This window comes from Phyllobates terribilis, unplaced genomic scaffold, assembly GCF_046119375.1.
Source record: "Phyllobates terribilis strain yellow unplaced genomic scaffold, ASM4611937v1 Scaffold_12__6_contigs__length_324123572, whole genome shotgun sequence".
Classification (NCBI taxonomy): domain Eukaryota; kingdom Metazoa; phylum Chordata; class Amphibia; order Anura; family Dendrobatidae; genus Phyllobates; species Phyllobates terribilis.
Genome location: NW_027362772.1, coordinates 10104549 through 10119178, shown reverse-complemented (window position 1 = coordinate 10119178; position 14630 = coordinate 10104549). Strand labels below are relative to the sequence as shown.

The 14630-nt window shown below is 43.5% G+C and overlaps 1 protein-coding gene across 4 annotated transcripts in view; it reads left to right on the top strand.

Annotated features, from left to right (window-relative positions):
* LOC141171873 (uncharacterized) overlaps positions 1 to 14630 on the top strand; it is a 92221-nt gene that overhangs the window by 47619 nt on the left and 29972 nt on the right. The window lies entirely within an intron of this gene.

Here is a 14630-nt window from a genome sequence, read left to right as displayed (position 1 = left end):
CCCCTTTACTTCTGCAATTTATGAATGATCTGAGGACATTTTTCTCCCGTGGCTTTGTTCTAGAAGGACTTGCCTACATTAATGGCCTTACATGCCACACACCCACATCCTTTGTTCTTTCCAAATCTACCAATAACTTGCCTGAGGTAAATAGCAGCAAGGTGAGAATAATAATAAAACATAACTTTTGATTAAAGTGTATAAAAATGACTACAGTAATATAAAAATAAGCACCTCTGTTTCTCATAAATATAGATTTAAATGAAGAGAGCGCCACAGTGGTGGACAATATATCTGTAAATGGAGATGGACCTGTAAGAAACCTGCATACAAATGCCTGAAAATCACAGTGGTCATATATAATGTATACCAAGTGTAGGAGGAAATGTCAACAAGTTTACTTATTAGGATGGATAATAAAATTGGAAATCTCTCACTCAAAATTCAGATCCACTGAGTTAATATGAAGTTCCTCCTCATCCAAGGCAAACAAAGGACAGAATCCTCCTCAGGTCTGGGAAGGGTAGAGACAGGAACAATTAGCATTATTGTGCCATATAGGTCAGTACCGTAACCCTACATGCCCCATGACTCCTGCCCTTACAAGTCCAGTCCACAGCTTTCCTTTAGTGTCCACGGCTTTCCTGAAGGGTCCACGGCTTTCCTGAAGGGTCCACGGCTTTCCTGGAGCGCCCACGGCTTTCCTGGAGCGCCCACGGCTTTCCTGAAGGGTCCACGGCTTTCCTGAAGGGTCCACAGCTTTCCTGGAGCGCCCACGGCTTTCCTCGAGGGTCCACGACTTTCCTGGAGGGTCACAGCTTTCCTGAAGGGTCTACGGCTTTCCTTAAGCCCTTAAGCATCCACAGCTTTCCTGGAGCGTCTACAGCTTTCCTGAAACGTCTTATTGGATTTTTTTTACAGGCATCTTTTTTACACATATGTGAAATATATATGTGTGTGTTAATAGTGAGCTTCTTGCTGACTTCTTTTCACCATTTTTCATCTTTGAAAGCCTAAAGCGGTTAGATGAAGCTGAAAGATAGTGAACTTATGCAGAAGTCATTTTTACATTGCTGATCATTTGATTCCTTTCAGTGTGTACATAATCTCCCTCACTCTATCGGGGTCCAGCAATTCCCCTTGCCACTTCTTGCACCTTTGTTGTTCACGTCTCCAGTGCTGTAACCTGTCACCGAGCTCATTGACTTGCGTTTACATCAGACGCTGAGTTCATTGATTGACTGCAGCGCTGCAGACACAACTTTACAGCTGCAGCCAATCAACAAAGATAGAAAGAGTAAAAGCTCAGTTTTTGTGTTTTTGTTTTTTATACCCCTGAGCTTTTGGAGTAATTTTTGAAATGGTACAGCCCTTTTAATGATTTACTTTTTATTATTTCTTTGGGCGTGGGGAGGTTGTAATTTTTTTTTACTATTATATATTTGCTATAAACAACATTATAGATATATTAATTTATTCATTCTGCTTATAAAAAATGGCAGTTATTTTTTTTTGTTTTATAATTTTTCTGGCACTTTTAGTTAAAGCATATATGCTGTTTAATGTCTGACTTATCTAAAAATGTTACACGTATACACATTCACTTATTCCCATAAATGCAGATGACACATACACTGTATTTATTTATATAGTGTGTATATATGTGATTTGTGTATGCACTTTACACACACAAATAAGGTAGCTGGATCTCCGGCAGCAATGAAGACGATGGGGACCCCCTGTTACCATCACAGAGAGCCGTGGGGGAAGGTAAAGTGATATCAACTAGAGGGCAGAAGCGGGAGAGGGGGCAGGGAAATTGCAACTGCGTGGAGCAAACAGGAAAAGCAGCTTTTGTTGGAGTGGAGGACAGGAGAGAGTAGTGAGGCTAGAGACATAATACAGGAGGCTCCAGTACTCACTTCGGGTCAGCACTGTGCTCCTCTGGAGCCTCCCGTATTGATAGTGCCAACTACAGAATTTAGCTGACACAGCAATGCACGAGAGAGGGGACTCCTTCTCTTCACTTCTTTCTTCAGCAGTGATTACACCCAGCAGCCTGAGACTCCACAGCAGGTCCGTGCTGGTGGCGGAGCTAACTATCGTGAGGCTCCAGGAGAAGCGTAGTGAGTTGCGGTGCACACAGCCTTACGCTCAGATTTTCTCCCCTCTTCAGATGGATGGGGAGCGGCAGAGCTTAAATTGGGCATGCAGGCTATGTGTTGCATGCTGAGAAAAGAGAGACTGTCGGATTCAGTGCCCACGGGAGGATCCTCAGATTTCCCGGTAGGCAATTCCGAGCCTGGACTCATCCTTTATATCCAGTTTGCAGACTAGGGAGGGTAATGTGGTACAGTCCACAGTGGACATACTGAAAGTGTTGGAGGAATACTATGCAAAGCTGGATACTTCTCAGGTTCAACACTCAGAAGAACAGACCCAGACCTTCCTAGATAAGGTTCAGCTCCCGCTCCTTTTCTTTAGACTCTCTGAATTTATTAGATGAACTACTTGATATAGAAGAGTTAGAATGGGCACTGAGCTCAATGGCCAACAATAAAGTACCGGGAATAGACGGTCCTTCAGAGGAAGTATATAAGAGATATAAGGAAGTATTAAGCTCAGTGATGTGAAAACATGCGCGTTCTCCTGCACAAGTAAGTGCAGAGAGAGTTAATACAACCACATTTGAAAGGGAATGTTTTTAGTGGATAAAGAAAGTGCTGGGCGGGACGTTATCCACCCTACCTCCCAATCAGGGGAGTGTCTGGGCTTTAACCCCTTAAGCCCCGCGGGTGGTTTGCACGTTAATGACCGGGCCAATTTTTACAATTCTGACCACTGTCACTTTATGAGGTAATTACTCTGGAACGCTTCAACGGATCCCCCCGATTCTGAGACTGTTTTTTCGTGACATATTGTACTTCATGATTGTGGAAAAATTTCTTCGATATCACTTGCGTTTATTTGTGAAAAAAACGGAAATTTGGCGAAAATTTAGAAAATTTTGCAATTTTCAAAATTTGAATTTTTAAGCCCTGAAATCAGAGCAATATGTCACACAAAAGAGTTTATAAATAACATTTCCCACATGTCTACTTTACATAAGAACAATTTTGGAACCAAATTTTTTTTTTGTTAGGGAGCTATAAGGGTTAAAAGTTGACCAGCGATTTCTCATTTTTCCAACAAAATTTATAAAACCATTTTTTTAGGGACCACATCACATTTGAAGTCACTTGGAGAGGTCTTTATGACGGAAAATACCCAAAAGTGACACCATTCTAAAAACTGCACCCCTCAAGGTGCTCAAAACCACATTCAAGAACTTTATTAACCCTTCAGGTGCTTCACAGGAATTTTTTGAATGTGGAAGAAAAAAATGAACATTTAACTTTTTTTCACAAAAATGTTACTTTAGACCCAATTTTTTTTATTTTCACAGGGGTAACAAGAAACAATGGACCCCAAAATTTGTTGTGCAATTTCCCCTGGGCACGCAGATACCCAATATTTGGGGAAGAAACACTGTTTGGGCGCACGGCAGGGCTCGGAAGGGAAGGAGCGCCATTTGACTTTTTGATTGTAAAATTTGCTTGAATAATTAGCGGACGCCATGTTGTGTTTGGAGAGCCCATGTGTGCCCAAACTTTGGAGCTCCCCCACAAGTGACCCCATTTTGGAAACTAGACCCCCCAAGGCACCTTTATAGATGCATAGTGAGCACTTGGAACCCCTAGGTGCTTCACAAATTGATTCGTAAAAATGAAAAAGTGAAAAAAAAAACACTTTTTCATTTTTATGAATCAATTTGTGAAGCACCTGGGGTTCCAAGTGCTCACTATGAATCTAGATAGGTGCCTTGGGGGGTCTAGTTTCCAAAATGGGGTCACTTGTGGGGGAGCTCCAATGTTTGGGCACACAGGGGCTCTCCAAACTCAACATGGCGTCCGCTAACAATTTGAGCCGATTTTCCATTCAATTTGTTAGCGGACACCATGTCGCGTTTGGAGAGCCCGTGATGTGACTAAACAGTGGAGCTCCCCCACAAGTGTCCCCATTTTGGAAACTATACCCCTCAAGGATTTTATTAAGGTGTATAGTGAACATTTTGAACCCAGAGGTACGGCACAGAATTTGTTTACATTAGGTCATCATATTGAATAAGTTGTCATTATTCTTGAGCGCAAGTGCTCGCTACTTGAGTTTGCATCGGGTACTCAGGTATGCACCATGTACAGCGTGTGCTTGAGTGACATGCTCGAGTCCCTGCTCCGCATGTTTCACGGTTATTAGACACCCAAAAAAAACATGCGGGGATCGCTCGTGCATGGCAGGCAATCCCCGTAAAGTTTTTTGGCCGCGAAGCATATGGGGCAGAGACTCGAGCATGTCACTCAAATACCCACGATACTCAATGCATACCAGAGCACCCGATGCAAACTCAAGTAGCGAGCACTTGCTCTCAACACTAGTCGCCATATCGTCATCTTTTTTTCTTACTTTTGAAAAAAATCCCAACCCCAGCCCTAACCCTAGCACAACCCTAGCCCTAGCACAACCCTAGCCCTAGCACAACCCTAGCCCCAGCACAACCCTAGCCCCAGCACAACCCTAGCCCCAGCACAACCCTAGCCCCAGCACAACCCTAGCCCCAGCACAACCCTAGCCCCAGCACAACCCTAGCCCCAATCCTAACCCAAGAGTATATTTTTGACGCCGTTCCTTGTGCGGTATAAGTGATTAGACGACTTTATTCTTCGGGTCGGTGTGATTACAGCAATGCCAGAATCATATGGGGTTTTTATGACTGACAGCTGTCACACACTAAAAGACGCATTTTTTGTAAAATCTAGTTTTTGCATCGCCATATTTTGAGAGCTATAATTTTTCCAGATTTTGGCAGACAGTCATGTGACGGCTCGTGTTTTGCGGGATGACTTGACGTTGTTATTGGTGCCATTTTCAGGCACGTGACATTTTTTGATCGCTTTCTATTCCGATTTTTGGGAGGCAGAATAAACAAAAACCAACAATTCAGGAATTGTTTTTTTTTTTTTTTTTTTTACTCTGTTCCGCGTGTGGTAAAATTGATGAGGTAGCTTTATTCTTCGGGTCAGTACGTTTACAGCGGTACCACATTTGTATCATTTTTCTATGTTTTGGCGCTTATACACAATAAAAGCTATTTTATAGAAAAAAATATTTTTTAGCATCGCTTTATTCTGAGAGCTATAACTTTTTTATTTTTCGGCTGATGGAGCAGTATGGCGGCTTGTTTTTTGCGGGACGAGATGACGTTTTCAGCGGTATCATTTTTATTTATATGCGTCTTTTTGATCGCGTGTTATTCCACTTTTTGTTTGGCGGTATGGTAATAAAGCATTGTTTTTTGCTTCGTTTTTTTTTTTTTTTTTACCGTGTTCACTGAAGGGGTTAACTAGTGGGACAGTTTTATAGGTCAGGTTGTTCCGGACGCGGCGATACCAAATATGTGTACTTTTATTGTTTTTTTTTTATAATAATATTTATTGATGGGTACATTATATTTTTATTTTTGGTGTATTATTTTTTTTATTTTTTTATAATATTTTTGCACATTTTTTTTTTTTTCCACTTTCAGACAGTTTATACTCTTTATTACTTTGTCCCACTCTGGGACTTTCACTTTTTTTTTTTCTGATCTCCTGCATGGCATAGGAATGGAGCACCATCCCTATGCCATGCAGGCTGTCAGAAGTGCACAGTGTGAAGATTGCTTGGAGATGCACTGCGCATGTCCAAGCAATCTTCCTGCTCTCTGGTGACCCGGATGTTGTCATGACGACATCGGGTCGTCATGGCAACACCCGGGAAGCCTTTGCAGACTGCGCTGGAAGCCGGAAGAGGAGGTGAGTATCGCCGATCACCTCCCCTTGCCCCCGCAATGCCGCGATCGATTTCGATCGCAGCATAGCGGGGGTTAATGTGCTGGGAGCGGTGCAGGACCGCTCCCTGCACATAGTACCGGGTGTCAGCTGTGACAATCAGCTGACACCCGGCGGCGATCGCGCCCACACAGCCTGTGTGCGCGCGCGATCGCGATGACGTACTAATACGGGTCTGGGTCTTAAGTCCCAGGGCACAGACGCGTATTAGTACGTCAGATGTTGTTAAGGGGTTAAATACCCAGCCCTGACACTCGGGTGTTTTCGGTACCTGGGGAAACTTTGCTCCAGGAAGGAGCTGGTTCATGCTATACTGAACCTGTGTGTGCTTAATCCAGAGTGGCCAGACCTTGCCCGAAATACGGACTGTGCAGCGAGTTTTGTATGTTTGTTTTGTCTCTTTGGCTGAATGGGCTGTGTTTTTGTTATGAACTCAAGGGTAGTTTATGACTGCTGAATAAACTAACCCGAACATTTAAAGAGACAGTATCCCATGTCTTTCCTCCGCATACAGCTGAGCTTGTCGAAATACCACAATATGTATATGTGTGTGTGTGTATATATAATATATATTTGATAATTTAATATTAGCTTTATAAGTGTTATTCATAAAAGCGTTAACACAGCTTTGTATATTATATACAGCTGTCTTTCTGTTACACTTTCCTCTGTTTTTGTAAAATATAGTTAATTAGACAGACCTAGCTTTCAAGGCCGACTGTTATTTCTAATTAAAATACTTTCTCGGTGAAGAAAACTTGTAATTCTGTCAAAGATGCACCGAAGTGGTGCCCTGGGTGTAATATGCCAGGCTGAGCCCTACAGGGGTTTCATGTGGAAAGTTTGGAGTTTCTGTTAAACAAATGTAATAACTCTGTTAAGAAACTGCCATATCTGCTGCATTCCTCCTAGTTCTGTGTGAGAAAAATCCTGATCTCCGTGCTGAAGGGAGAGGCTGGTGCTGCTGCGCAGGGGCTGAAACTGCTCCAGCTGTGTGCAAGCTTTCCGTGCTGAGAAGTGTGGGATTTTAAAGAGACAGTACTGCACAAAAGTTGAAAGTAAAATTTTGTGCCTATTTTAGGAAGATTTGGAAGTGATTATTTGATCATCAGTGTGTGTTTTGTACCTGCTTCCAGTTGTGTGGTTGCTGTACGGCTGGTTAAGGATCAGCAGAGGGGGTAGACAACTTCACAGCTGGTTAGTAGGTGAGAGGTCTATCACACCTGGGCCTTCCTACTATAGCCAGCAGGTTTTAGTGGGTCAAAGAGCCTCATGAGCCTTCCCACTGTCTCGCAGCGGCTTCAGTAGGTTGATTTGGTAGATCTGGTACGGCTTCCTTCTACCCGGCTGATGGACCTTGTAGTTCACTTCACTCAGCTTCTCAACCACTTCGTATGGTCCTTGCCACTTAGCCATGAACTTACGCTCGACCGTGGTGGGTACCAACACCAACACCCTATCTCCAGGCCTGAATTGTCTCAGCCTTGCGGCCCGATTGTAGACCCTCGCCTGGGCTTCTTGTGCCTGTAGAAGGCTCTCCTTCATGATTGACATTACCCTTTCTATCTGGACCAGCATACGATGTAGCGGGCTGCCTGTTCCTAGCGAACAGACCCGCCTTAGTCCTCGGCTAGTCTGAACGGAGACCTATAGCCTTAGGGAAGGGGTCCCTAAAAGAACTAAGGACTGGGACAAAAATGGGACACCTCCTAAACAGAGAAGTAGTTGCAGAACACAAAAATACAAACTGACAAAAGGTACTAAAGGTCCCAGAAGGACCAAGCAAGCTGTCAGATAGGCACAGAAGCACCTGGCTAGAGAAGCAGTCAAAAACAAGTCCAGCACAGCCAAAAGGGCGGAGCTTGAATATAAAGGCAAATGGTCACATGACCGCAAAACACAGGAAGGAAAGAAAAAACAAACAGGAGGATTCTAACACACAGGTTCTGTGTGCACAGAAGGATATATAAATCCTGGTGGTTGTGAAACAGAGAGAGAGGCCTAGTGAGGCAAGAAGGTCCCTGTGCCTGGGACTCCTCTAGCCTGGAAGGCAAGAGGCTGGATCCCTGTGTCTGAGATACCAGTAGCCTTGGAAGGCACGTGGCCTGGAGACCACGTCTGGGGAGCCTTAAAGCCACAGCTGTGGCAGAACAGAGCTGATAGAAGCAGCTGAGACCCGGCAAAGGTAAATCGGCACTTTAAGTGAATATTGATGCTGTACCTTGCTGAAGTCTGTATCTGAAGCCAAGCGGGCATAGCTGCCACTAAAAAGGCTCTAGGATATACATATGTAACATTCCTGTGAGCCACTGAGATGGACTATGTTATAAGCAGTTTATGATGTGTAATAAACTGCTGGACTTCATATTACCGGAAAACGTTGCATGTGTGCTTTAATTGACTCGGTGAAGTGAGTGCCCCCCAACATGATCAATAGCACTACCTTACAATAGATAAAAGCCGACTTGAGCTGGTTAGGATATGGTTAGAAGTATTCAAAGCGTCTCTCAATAAGCGAACATAAATCAGGGAAAATAGACCTAGAACTGTGTATGTAATCTATGATACATGAAACTGCAGAGACCCCTGTAGTATCTGTACTTGACATAAAACTTGCATCCTTTTTGACACCCTGCCTTATGCAGGAACTGCAGATATTGTGTACAGAATCCCCGTGGTATTAAGTACTGTGTCTTGTGGGTCACCACGCCATGGATGCCCAAGGTGCCTCTGCCCCCATGAGGACCACGAGTCATGTACACTTTCTACCTCCTAGGATCGAAAATAACCTGCTGGTACACGATCCACCATAGGTATAGCCAAAACCATAATACATTGGCCCTGGTCCAATAGCGAGCTCTTCGCTCTTGTTACCCAGCTCCCAGACCCCCTAACATTTAGAATGCGTCTCCATGGTGTTGAGGAGGCATATCGGGCCACATATTCAGTCTCAGTCATTTTACAATAACCCCTTATTATTGCTGCAGTGTTCCATTAACAGCTTTAGACCTATAGTCCGATCGCAGTAAGCACTAGTCGCCCGGAGTGGCGCAATATGCAATGGGTTGATCTGAAGGAAAAATATCCCAGGGTGCTGAAGTAGAGAGCATGTCAAAGAAAGAGTTAATTAGGACCAGTGCAGCAAGAAAGGGAAGAGTGAGGGGGAGACATTTCCCTGGGAAGGGACAGAGTGTTACATTCATGATAGACACTGGAGCAGCATGTACAGTATTAATGCAAGAACGCAAAACAGATGACATACTGTCCCCCGAATATGTCACTTGTGAAGGGGTAGAGGGACGAGCTACTAAATTACAAATAACTCAGCCCCTCTGACTGGAATACTGGCCATAGCAGACACGGCCCCGCTAGGGGAATCCGTGACCAAAACTGCGGGAAGCCCCTTTCACAGAGGAGGCTGTCACTGCACCGGCCCCAGTGGCCGTTCATTGTGAACTACTGCAGGTCTTCCAGACCGAGGCCCCCCTACACGAACAGTATTGGTGCCAAAATTGGCCTTTTTTTAAGTCCTGGGAATGAAACTTCAACAGGTATCTGCAAATTTATCGCAGCCTGCATCTAATTGTTCCCTGCCTTCGCCAGGGAGAAATGAGCTTGCATATTAATTAGGTTCTAACACTTCTCTTGCCAGTATTAGCTTACCAGGCCTTACTCATGTAGCTCATCAAGAGAATGCCAAGAGTGTGCAAAGCAGTCATCAAGGCAAAAGGTGGCTACTGTGAAGAACCTAGAATATAAGACATATTTTCAGTTGTTTCACACTTTTTTGTTAAGTTTATCATTCCACATGTGTTAATTCATAGTTTTGATGCCTTCAGTGTGAATGTACAATTTTCATAGTCATGAAAATACAGAGAAAACTTTAAATGAGAAGGTGTGTCCAAACTTTTGGTCTGTACTGTATATATATTTGATAATTTAATATTAGCTGTATAAGTGTTATTCATAAAAGTGATAACACAGCATTGTATGTTATATACAGCTGTCTTTCTGTTACACTTTCCTCTGTTTTTGCAAAGTATAGTTAATTAGACAGACCTATCTTTTGTAAAGTGACATTAGTCTAGATACAATATTTCTTATGTATTCATGTATGGAGTGCCGAAGTTCTTTTTGCAATTTAGATTACTTTTTTCTTCAGAGCACCCGAATAGAGCAGTGAGCGACCCCTCTCTTTATCTATCTTTCAAGGACGACTGCTATTTCCAATTAAAATACTTCCTCTGTTAGGTAATGTTAGCCACCCCCGTTCTTCTGGGGGTGTAATAAAATACTTGTTGCTTGGGGTCTAAGGGCAGACGAGAATTGTACACTCAGACACAGGCTGTGTGTTATTTTCTTTCTCCGATGCATCGTATTTATTTATTTATCTAATCAGAACCAGAAATGGCCGATTTGGAGATAATTATCTCAATCCAAATGAGCTCTTCTTGGAAGGGCTACCATGACACGCTGATATTTTGAAAAAAGTGCGCCAGAGAACCACGTCATGTCAAAGTTCAGATGAAATACATACAAAGCTTCATACAAAACATCATTATGCAGATTCAACTTATATAACTAACAAATGTATTCAATAATTTATTATTCAGGTGATGGATTTTAAAATAAAAAAAATCAATTGGATGAATTGCAGTAATGGTGCTGAAATAAACTTATGCCGATGGAATCGAATACACTCTGATCCCACAGCAAACTCACTTATTAGTGCCCTATATCAGAGAGCCATCGTGCTTAGTGGAAAGGATCTCGGGAAACCTAGAACTGTGAGGTGGAAAGTGGAAGACAATTTTTATCTTTATTAGTTTATATATTTATATGAAAAATATTTAGATTTGAGAGTCCTCAGCGGTTGATACCTTTTAATGGCTAACTGAAAAGATTGTAACAAAATGCAAGCTTTCGAGGCTACGCATATCTCTTCATCAGGCTAGTATCTGTACTGAAATCACCTGGACATAGAGGATAAGAGAACTTCCACTAGTGTCATCCATCTTCGAAGATGACATATTAATTTATATTATTATGTCCTATAGTGTGACAATTGCCCATAGAGAATTATGAATAATTATACTGATGATATCAACTCTCAAGATAACATATATATACTTTTACAGTATTTATTATTAAAACACAATTGTGTAGAACAATCACAGAGATTTTTTTATATTCAATTCCTGGTTATTTAGGGGAGCGGGTAAGGAAAGCAATGGATCCAAAAAGCAGTGCTGGGGCGTTGGATGTGCCGTGCATTTCCCTCTTACCAAGTCATGTAGGGAACTCTGCAATAATTAATAGATACCAAGGCGCTGAGACACGTCAGCTAACACAAGCCGCACAGTCACCCGCCAGGATTGGGCCGGAAAAAAAACACCAGCCCTTTCGTGGACAGAAGCCGGAATGAAGGTAAATATCCTTACTATTTCTGAGTGAACAGTGTGTGAACCTGAAATGATAATTAACTAATTAACCATCTCTCATAAGGTATCATTAGGGTATTATTTGGGTTATTTTAGCATTAAGTCACAATCGATAACAAGAATTCTAATATATCTAGAGACTTATAATGATTATTTGGTAATGAAGGGGTGTCATGGATATCAAGAAACTGTAACCTATCAAAGGGAATTTCAATATTAATTTCATTCAGAGAAAATCTGTGATTTCATTGAGCCCATTAGGAATAAGAAAGTTCAACTTATAGATCCAGCATATTTCCTTTCTATTGAGCTCGGCTGCACGATCTGGAGTAACTTGTGGAATGTGTCCAATTGGAACTATACGGAGTTGTTTAAGTTCTCCACTATGCTTGATGGTGCAGTGTGCTGATAACCCCATCTCCTTCCACTATCACTTTGGTCTAGTACCCGCGGTTTGCAGCAGCTGTTACACGTGTTTTCATTGTTGCAATTGCAACAGAACAAGGTGAACAAACCCCCCGTTTGTTTATATCTCATTACGGGTAAAACCCTATTTGCGCTATTTGCTCCCCAGTTTCTTCGCTAAATTTATATAATGGGTGCAATTGCTTTATTCGGACTCAAAGGCCAAAATAAGAGTGAATGGCTCTATGGCTAATTGATTTTTTTTTTGCACAGAGGTACAAGACAAGAGTGCCCCCTCTCTCGCTTATTGTTTGAAATAGCAATTGAACCTCTTGGGGCAGGAATGAGTAAAATGTCTGAGATAAATGGATTTAAATATGGGACCAAGGAAAAGAAGGTGGCATTGTATGCCGATGATTTACTCTTATTCCTATGGGGTGCTTGGGGGCCTCTGGAGAGCACGATGGTGACTATCTCTAGCTGACCTATTCCCTCTAAAGACCATACTAAGGACTAGTGGGCACTCATTACAGGTGGAAGAATGGCCATTCTGGCAAACAGGAAAGGGTTCTTTACATTCAGGGCAGTGAGACTGTGGAACGCCCTACCACAAGAGGTAGTAATGGCAGACACTATAACAACTTTTAAAAAAGGGCTGGATGATTTCCTCACTACATAACATTGTGGGTTATAGATAATTTATTGACAAAAAAACTATAATTGGTGGAGAATTGGTTAACTTGATGGAACTAGGTCTATTTTCAAAGTATGTAACATCCCCCATGTTTCTGTATGGCGATCTCTACCCCCCTCAAAACTTATCTTCGAAAATTCACCAAAATGGGAATGAAAACCATAATTACAAAAAAGGGCAAAGTTCCACTGGACTGATTGATCCGATTACTAAAGGCAAACTCAGCAAGAGATAAGAATGAGGACCAGTCCTGCTGAGCCGCAATAAAACACATTAAAATTTGTTCCAAAGATTGATTTGTTCATTCTTTCTGACCGTTCCAGAATTTGGAGACAAATTGCACTCCCCTATCAGACATAATGTTATCAGGAATTCCATGCAGTATCACAAGATGACACATAAACAACCTGGAGAGTGTCTCACCATCAGGTAACCCTGACAAAGGAACAAAATGAACCTGTTTACTGAATCGGTCAATTACCACCCAAATAACAGTCTTCCCACCAGAAAGAGGCAAATCCGTGATGAAATCCATGGACAGATGAGTCAGCTGTCTTACTGGAATTGGCAATAGATTCAATTCCCCGGCGGGCCAGTTATGACAGACTTTATTGTGTGCACATACTTCACAAGCGGATACGAAATCTTTAATATCATTATTCATAGACGGCCAACAAAAGAGCCTAGTAATAGCTTTCCTCCTAGCTGTAATCCCAGGATGACCACTCAAGATGGAATCATGAAACTCCTGCAACAGATGCAATATTAGATACACAGCTACAAATAATTTGGACCCAGGAGTGGTGGAAGGAGGCAAAGACTGGACTTTACGTATCTCAAATTCCAATTCAGAGGATATCACAGAAACCACAATGCCCTTAGGTAGAATGGAGGATGGAGGTTCTGGAGGAGAAACTGAACTTAAACTGCTTGATAGTGCGACAGCCTTCACATTCTTGGACCGGCCTGAAAGTGATAGAGAAATAGAAACTAGACAAAAATAAAGACCATCTAGCCTGCCTAGGGGCTAGCCAATTATCTGATCAATATATGCTAAATTCTTATGGTCAGTGACCACAGTGACTTGATGAACCCTCCAGAAAAGGTCTCCATTCCCAACAGCATAATGTCTTTCAGCAGACGAAAATTTTCTCTAGAAAAAAGCACATGGCCACAAATAGGTCAAAGTTTTGGAACCATGGGATAAAACGGCCCCTACCCCGACCTCCGAAACATCCACCTCCACAATGAATGGTTCTTGGAGATCGGGTTGGATTAGAACAGGAGCAGACATAAAACACTCCTTCAATTTTTCAAAAGCCCCAATAGCATCCGGTGACCAAACCTTGAGATCTGCCCCCTTACGTGTGAGGTCAGTAATCTGAGAAAAAAGCCCTAAAGAATTTCCTATAATAGTTGGTGACGCTTTCAGGTCACTAGGTTGGACCCAATCTATTATGGCTTTCACCTTCCCGGGATCCATCGTAAACCATCAGCCGATAAAATGATCCCCGGGAATGAAATTTCCTGAACAGAAAAAAAAAACACCTCGTACACGCGCGGCTTCTCTCCGTACACCTCGTACACGCGCGGCTCCGCTCCGTACACCTCGTACACGCGCGGCTCCGCTCCGTACACCTCGTACACGCGCGGCTCCGCTCCGTACACCTCGTACACGCGCGGCTCCGCTCCGTACACCTCGTACACGCGCGGCTCCGCTCCGTACACCTCGTACACGCGCGGCTCCGCTCCGTCCACCTCGTACACGCGCGGCTCCGCTCCGTCCACCTCGTACACGCGCGGCTCCGCTCCGTCCACCTCGTACACGCGCGGCTCCGCTCCGTCCACCTCGTACACGCGCGGCTCCGCTCCGTCCACCTCGTACACGCGCGGCTCCGCTCCGTCCACCTCGTACACGCGCGGCTCCGCTCCGTCCACCTCGTACACGCGCGGCTCCGCTCCGTACACCTCGTACACGCGCGGCTCCGCTCCGTACACCTCGTACACGCGCGGCTCCGCTCCGTACACCTCGTACACGCGCGGCTCAGCTCCGTACACCTCGTACACACGGGGCTCTGCTACATCCACACTGTAAACCCCTCCTGACCCCACACATAAACTTCAGCTCATCCAGCACCATGACAACCAGCACAGCAGAGTCCT